The sequence below is a fragment of the Neomonachus schauinslandi genome, chromosome 6 (assembly GCF_002201575.2).
Source record: "Neomonachus schauinslandi chromosome 6, ASM220157v2, whole genome shotgun sequence".
Lineage (NCBI taxonomy): Eukaryota > Metazoa > Chordata > Mammalia > Carnivora > Phocidae > Neomonachus > Neomonachus schauinslandi.
Window position 1 is genome coordinate 125,797,047 of NC_058408.1, and position 8,223 is coordinate 125,805,269.

Below are 8,223 nucleotides of genomic sequence, written 5' to 3' on the forward strand. Positions count from 1 at the left end.
AGCTATAGCAAGAAAGATGAAGATTTGACAAGATCCATAGACAATCCACAAATAGTTATTAGAGGGCCTAATTTTCTCAGCTCTGAACCAGGTACCATTGAGGTATAGAAGTGTGAGAGAAAGACAAAAGATTCTAGTGGAAAAGCTTTGAACTTCCAGGACCTGAGCTGACATCCCAGTTTTGCCAGTTGCAATATGGTCTTGGGATGGTTTTTCATTCTCTCTGAGGGGTCAAGAAAGTTCTCCTGGCCAACCTCAGGGGCTTGTGAAAATCATAAGTGAGTGCAGTGCTTTGTCAACTACTGGGCCAGAGAAGGCTATTATTATCCCATGCCATTGTGTACTAGGAGGTCAGAGAAGGAAGAGGGAACTGGGCAGGAGCTGTCAGGGAGGACTTTGATGGAGGACATTGGTCTAAAGTGGACCTTGGAGGAAGGAAAGGATTGGGAAGCAGAAAAGGCATTCCTCCCTAGGGGAACTGAGGGAGGGATTTGTATCCTGTGGGGGAGGGATGAAAGTAAGGAAACTTGACTTAACCTGTGAGAGGGGTTTTGATTGAGGAACCATATGGAAAATAAGTTAAGGGAGATAAGGGAGCCTCTGATTATGAAGGATCTAGAAAAACAAAGAGATAAGAAAGGGTAAAGAAACAAGGTGAAGGATGCTCACCAACTTCTCACCTGCATATCCCACAGAATATATCCAATACTCCAATATTCTGAACTATTTATTGCTCTGGTCCATACAGCAAAACCACCATAGTGAACCATGGCATAGTGAAAACTATGACAATAGTAATATAATCAGTTACATTGCTGGATGCTATATGTAGGGAAGAGGTACTGTGAAATTTTTTATACTCTCAGAAATAAAATGATGTTTATCCAGTTGGACATCTTCTAAAAGATAAAACTATGCATCTTCCTAATTAGAAAGTTCTAGGAAAGGGAAACCTATACTTCTTTTTCTTTCATACACTGACCCACTCCAGTATTAAATCAGCACACTGAGAAGAAAGGGCAGCATGAGTCCCTACACTGTCCTTCACCGATATTCAATCTGGCTGGAATCCCAAAATTCCAGTCTGTCATATTTCCTGACCATGGGCATCTTGCAACTATTTGTAGATTTGGGGTATCTCAGGGTAGTAAATAAATCTCCTTATAAAGATCATGAATCATGAAAAGATCTCTCTCTCTCATTTGGTACAGTTGTTCCTAATGTTTCTTTGGCATCTTACTACTTACTACTTTGGGGGAGTCCCTTTTATCCTAAGCTTTAACCTAAGCTTTTTCCCCATGAAAAGGAAATAGCTAGAGGAGCCTGGTTGGATGCTAGAGGAATGCAGGGATTCCAACTGTAAGAGTAAATTCAGCCATATTGTTTATTAGTTGATGCCTCGGGACTTGAAGTCTGAGATTGTCTTGCTGTTTTTTTTTTTTTATTCCTGTTACCTAGCAAATAAGTGTTTGTTGAATGAATAAATGAAGACATTTAGTAAAATCTAATGGTAACAGTAATAATGTATAATGAAAATAAGAAAGGGTGATGAACTTCTGGATCCAATACAAAAAAGCAAATGAAAACGATCAGTGAAGAAATTCTGTATACCCAATGTAAGTATAATCATGTCATCACCAGGAGCAAACAAGTATTAATTTCCCACAATGTAAAAATAACTATGCTATCTTCTTAGTCTAGAGAGCAAAGAACAGCCATAATTCCTATCCTGAGGGAGCTTACAAATTAATGGAGAAAACAATACACAAGCTTACTCAATAGAAATATTTGAGAACAGTTATGTACAGAATGGCGTGAGAAAGATGGCGTGTCAGAAATCGTGCTGGCAAGTTGGAAACTAGGTGGGGCTACTCAGGAAACATGAAATTCCTTCTCATCAGCTACTATTCATTGAGGCTGATTCTCCCTGATCATGGGGAGAAGATGAAATTAAGACTGAAAATGAGTTTGTGATTGAGAATAAGTGAAGTTGAAGTGAAAATGAAGAGCAATAAGAGGGTGGAGCCTAAGAAGGAAATAGAGACAGAGCTTGAGGAATGACTGCGGCTGGGTCACCCCTACCTTCTGGGATATTTTTATAAAAGGAATGGTGAATGGATTTCCTTTAGTACTTGAGTATACTGAGCGTATCACTCATCCTGGGATAATAAAACTTTGTTCCCCCACACAATCTATGACCCCATTTTTCTATGACCTTGCAGTGGAAATATACATAAAACATGTCTTGTAAAGCCTGGCACATAGTAGGTACTCAATAAATTGTGACTGCCTTCCTCATCTATTTATCTGGTGAATGCTTTCATGAGAACTCTACAAGTTTTCTTCTCTGCCCTTGCCTTGTTAATGTCCATGGCTGTTGGTCCTTGTTCCAACTCTGCTGTTGATTCACCATATGACCTTAGGCAAATCTGATGTTCTCTCTGAGCAAGGAAATGGGGATAATGTCTGTCCAATATACCCCCCAGGCTGGTTAGGAGGATAGTGCTTGTGAAAGTACCATGAAATGCATCAAGTGCCTAGCAAATCTAAGGTATTAGGATTAAGCCCTATCTGTATCACTCCCCCAAAGAGTATGTCCATCACCCAGTGGCTGAGGTAAGGCTAGAGAAGACTGAGTAACTTTAGTGACCTAATTATTGCACAGACCCCCTGGGATGGTTTCACTAGCTCTCTGGTGCTTCCAAGGGGGAGATTTGTGCACCAAGGGTGTTTAACTGATCCTTTTAAATAAAATTTAAATAAAATTAAACTGCAGTTACAATTTGAAGTTAGAAAAGCAGAGGAAATCAAATGGTTCACAAGTATTTATCAAGTAACCACGGAGACCCTTGTAAATACTCACATTATTGTAAAAATCAACATAACCTCTCACTTCCAGGAGTTTGGAGGTGATTTCAAGTTGATACAAAAGACAAGGTCACCAGTTATAAGCACACACACATGCACACAGACATCCATATTCAGAGACACCGAAAGGATCATGCTTATTTTCAGGTTGCAAAATAGATTCAAGACTTCAGGTAAACATTCTGTCAAATACCCCAGGGGGCAGAGGGATTAGACTGTGATGGACTTAGAATTCAGTTTCTGTCCTCTATCTCCAAGCATGCTGAGAACAAAAAATGGAGTTGATTCCTCCATGAGATACTTAAAATTTGTTTTGTTTTGTTTTGTTTTGTTTTAACGCCATTATGCCATGAATTCATTGGGAATGGATCCCAGCACCTCAGGTCCTTTCTGTTAGTTCTCATAAAAGTGTGCTTCTCTGGGTGGAGCAGGCTGGTGCTTCATTGAACCCAGGTACCTTCCTCTTTGGCTTCCTTCTTTTTCTCATTTTCCTTCATACACTTCAGGAAGCTACCTCAACTCCTGGAGTGCTTAATATGCTGAACACATACTTAATTTGGGGGGCAAGAATCATGCCCTTGTTTGTTATGACAATGCCAGCAGCAAACTGGGTAACACAGTAAGCCCTTCCGGTTCTGCCATGGTAACATTTGTGGGACGAGTGCCCATTCCCTTCACAGTGACAATATCACCTCTCTTGTAGATTCTCACGTGTGCGGCCCAATGAACAACTCCATGCTTCCTAAAAGGCCTTAAGAACATATAATGGGTACCTCTCCTCTCTCCCTCTGTGTTGGTCATTTTGGCAAATTACTGGAAGATGGTGGTTCCACCCTGCCCCCTGCCCGCCCCCAAAAAAGCAGATACAGTTTTAACTTAGCTCATACAATGAGAATCACATATAATAAAAACCATGCTTGAAAAGTCCTTAAATTGGCCATGAAGTAGAATGGCTGTGCCCATACTCCCATGCTTCTCTAAAGACATACCCATAGGTCGGCCTAACCAGTTAAAGTCTTTAACACCAGGATCACACTCACAGCAACAGTGCTTACCTTACGACAGGCACCTGGCAAATGAGGCCACAGGAGCTAAGGGCTGACTCACCTCTCCAGTCTCACTTCCTTTTGGGGCAGAATCAACCCACACTAGCATTTTAAGTCCCAGCTGTCTACTTGGCAGATCCTATCTGCCTCTTTGCGGAGAGGCAAGCCTGTTTCAAAAAATCCCTTTTAAAAAAATTGACGTTATGGATATATGGTCTACAAACGATAAAATACATCTATCTTCAATACACAGTTTGAGGAGTTTGACAAATGTACACACTCATGTGACCAACACCACATTAAAAGGATAGAACATTGGGGTGCCTGGGTGGTTCAGTCTGTTGAGTGTCAGACTTGATTTCAGGTGAGGTCATGATCTCGGGGGTCGTGGGATCCAGCCCCACGTCGGGCTCCGTGCTCAGTGGGGAGTCTGCTTGAGATTCTCTCCCTCTGCCCTTCCCCTCGCACATGCGTGCACGCTCTCTCTCTCAGATAAATAAATGTTTAAAAAAATAAAAGGATAGAACATCGCCATACCCCAGAAAGTTCTGTTGTGCCCCATTGCAGTAAATCCCCACTCCTGACACTATTGATATGCTTCTCTTTTCAAGTATTTTCTAGAATTTCATATAAATGGAATCACACAGTATGTACTCTTCCGTGAAAATGGCCCATTTAAACAAGGATTTAACCCATTCATAGAAATACAATGATTGCTATAGGTGGTAACGTCTTTGAATGTAACTTAAAGGGAAAAGAAACATACTGGTAATTAAGGAGGGAAGCTGTTCTATAAATACGGGGCAAATTGCTGACCTTTTAAGATAGGAGAATCAACTGATAATTAAGCTCAGGGGATGTCAATAAAACCAACTTCAGGAGAAGGATGGTTTGGGATGCAGCTTTGTGGAAGATGAAAGCAGATGAAATCCATTTAGATGGATGTGGAGGAAGGAAGGAGGTAAGGTAGGAAACGCCTGGAAATCAGTGTCAAACCTGATTTTGTCACTAAGAATCCACATGACTGAAGACTGTCTTCGAAGCTGTCCCTGAGTTTACAGCTGTGAGAACATGGCAGCCCAGAAGGCCAGGAGTGGAGATTGATCCTGCGGGAGAAAGTTCATCAGGGTGGGTAACCTAAAGTCATTCCTGTATAAAAAATTACCAAGTGTTGAAGGACTCCATGCTGTCGTTGTGTCAGATAAAGATGGAGTGCCTGCTGTTGACGTGGCCAATGATATTGCTCCAGAGCATGCTTTGAGACCTGGTTGCTTACCTACTTTTGCCCTTGCAACAGTCCAAGGAAGCAAACTCGGACTTTCAAAAAATAAACATATCAGCTGTTACGGTAACAGCCACCAGGTGGTTCAATTCAGTCGTTTACCTTTGGTGGTGAGTTTCACAGCCAGCAGCAATGCCAACACAGGACTCGCTGTCAGCCTAGAAAGGGAGCTTCTCTGTTATTTGAAGAATTGAGACAAGTTGTGGACGTTAATCTGGTGGTGGTTTTGATGTACACCTTATTTTCATTATAACAGACACAATAACAATCCAGCAATCTTTAGACCACAATAATACTTGTATCCATGTAATCAGGAAAGGGCCCCTTTCCCCACCTTACACTAAAGAAAGAGCTTTAGATAGATATAGTTTATGGACAGATTGATTGTTATCTTTTCTTGTATAGAGTCTTTTCTTAATTTAGTGAGATCTGGGGATACCACAGAAATGGTTCAGTACATTAGCTCCCATGGAGTTAGTCCAGTCACCCAATATACATGAGATGTCTATTCAGTGGGTCAGAACCAAAATGGTACTTTGGTCCACTTGGGCCATAAAGTGCTCCCTATTATATAATATGCCCAGGACTGCAGAATGAAGCAGACCTGTTTTATTATGAATAATAATGAGGACATATTTTTCTTTACATTGTTTTATTTCTTTGCATTGAGTGTGAGGAACATAAAATAGCTTTGTAAAAGTAATGAAATCAGTATATCAAAAAAAAAAAAAAAGGAGCCACATGACTTTAGGCAATTCACGTGCCCACTCTAATCCTGGTTTCCACAAAGACACAGATAAGTGTATAATAAAGACATCAGACTACAGACATGATTTCGAGTATCTACATTATTAGATGTAAGTTTTGTGAAGGCAGGAACTTTGTCTTTTATTGTGGTGACCCCAGGACCTAACAAAATACTAGCACTTGATAAATACTTATTGAATGAATGAATCATCTAAGGTCTCTTCTAGCTCTGATACCCTACTACTTTGAACAGAATCATCTGATATGATGTTGGTTAGTTTCCTAGCCCCTGCCAATAGCAATTGGGCCCCAGTCTTGGCCCAAACTACCTCTTTGCCACAAAACCCATGTACATGTGGAGACTAAAGGTTAATCTTGCCCACCCATTAAAAGCCACTGAGATCAACACTTCCCATATACTCAAAGGGAGAAACGGCCTCCAGCCTCCCAGGGGAGCCAAAGGTAGAGGACAAAATGGGGAAAGATCTGATCCTATAATTTGTAGAAATAAAACTCATGACATATGGATCTTCTAATGGGGTACACTTAGTGGACAAATGAAGCTGAAAAGTCAGGTGTGAGACCTTCCAGAGTTAAGATGGTTGTAAGCATGGTTTTCTTTGGCTTCACAGCTTTCATTCTAACAGTTTGGTGGCCACTGCCACATGGCAAAAAACCTTATCCCAAAGGCTGCAAACTCAAATGCCCTCAGGGGCTGGATGAGTACTGGCTGAAGGGGGTTGGGACTATGCCAGTACAGAATGGGAGAAGTAAGCATGGTGACCTGGACAGGGCATGCTCAAACTTAAAAAAAAAAAAATCTAATTCACTTTTTAGATATTGTGCTGTCAGAAATATTGCTTCCAGAATTAGGCTTCTGGTTTGTCAGGTTGCAATCCAGGTGTCACTTGATGACTCTACTTATGATGGCAGGAGCCTCTCAATGGCAGCTCTTTGGAAAGCCCTGTTCATAGTAGGAGAGGAAGGAACACTTCTTGAAGTACTAAATTGTAGTGACAGACTGGGGTTTTATTGGGCTGAGCAATATGATGGACTGAGTCCCTTTTACCACCTCTTCTCTCCACCTTGCTTCCCAGGAAAGTGCCTGCTCCAATGTTGGCTGTTTATTCATTTCCACACTTACAGCTTAGTCCCTGTGAAGCAAACCTGGCATCAGTGGGTTCAAAACACTCCAGTTCTCATCTGTCATGCCTCCTCTCTCTCCTTCCTTCCCTCCTCAGCATGACCTCTTCCTCTGAGGGCAGAAGCTCGGTCATTTTATTCCCCCTTCCTTCATCTACTCCATGATTTTTGATACTGGCATCCCAACTTTCTCTTCTGTAACATTCTAGGTTCATGCTTCTCTTCCTACTATAAAAACTACCTGGTAGACCTAGTCACACAAAGGTATTAATGACTCCATATGTTACTCCTCTAAGAATGTTTACTTTCAAAGGGGGTATGAGGGCAATACTGAGTGCAAAGGCAATGAAAAAAGCTGATCCTTGGCCAGTTGACCTTCCAGGTGACCCTCAGATCACAGTAGCACTTTCACCTTGTCAGTGGAATAAAGACAGTGAAGGGTCAGGGAAACTCTTGCTTCTTGTGCTAGGAAGTATGAAGAATAAAGCTGACTTGGCAGAAGGTTTAGCAGCTATCCACTTAGGTTCACATTCCAGGTTTGCTTCTTACTAGAAGATCTTGGGAAAATTACTTAACCTATATACGCCTCAGTTTCCCCATCTCTAAGATGGAGATCATAGCAGTATCTACCTCATACATTGCTAAGAATTCAATGAGCTTTAGCTATTATTGTCTGCAAACTGGGAGCAGTGCCTCCTTGATAGATTTGCAGAATTAGATGGATACCTGCATTAACACAGCTAACACAGTAGTTAGCACACAGTAAATGCTCAGTAAATTCCTATGGTTGTTACAAGTTGAGATAGGCTGAATTATGGCCATCAAAAATATCCAGGTCCTAATCTCTGAAACCTGTGAATGTTACCTTATATGGCAAAAGAAACTTTGCAGGATCTTTTTTTTTTTTTTAATTATTTATTTATTTGAGAGAGAGAACAAGGCTGAGCAGGAGTAGGGGAAGAGCAGAGGGAGAGGGAGAAGCAGACTCCCTACTGAGCAGGAAACTCAACGTGAGGCTTGATCCCAGGACCCTGGGATCATGACCTAAGCCAAAGGCAGACCCTTAACCAACTGAGCCACCCAGGCACCCCTGCAGGATCTTGAAATGGGGAGATTATTCTGGATTACCCAGTTGGG

At 41.5% G+C, this 8,223-nt stretch overlaps 1 pseudogene; it reads left to right on the top strand.

Annotated features, from left to right (window-relative positions):
• The first annotated feature begins 2,593 nt into the window (after window positions 1-2,593).
• Window positions 2,594-5,449, top strand: LOC110589468 (annotated as a pseudogene).
• Window positions 5,450-8,223: the final 2,774 nt, after the last annotated feature.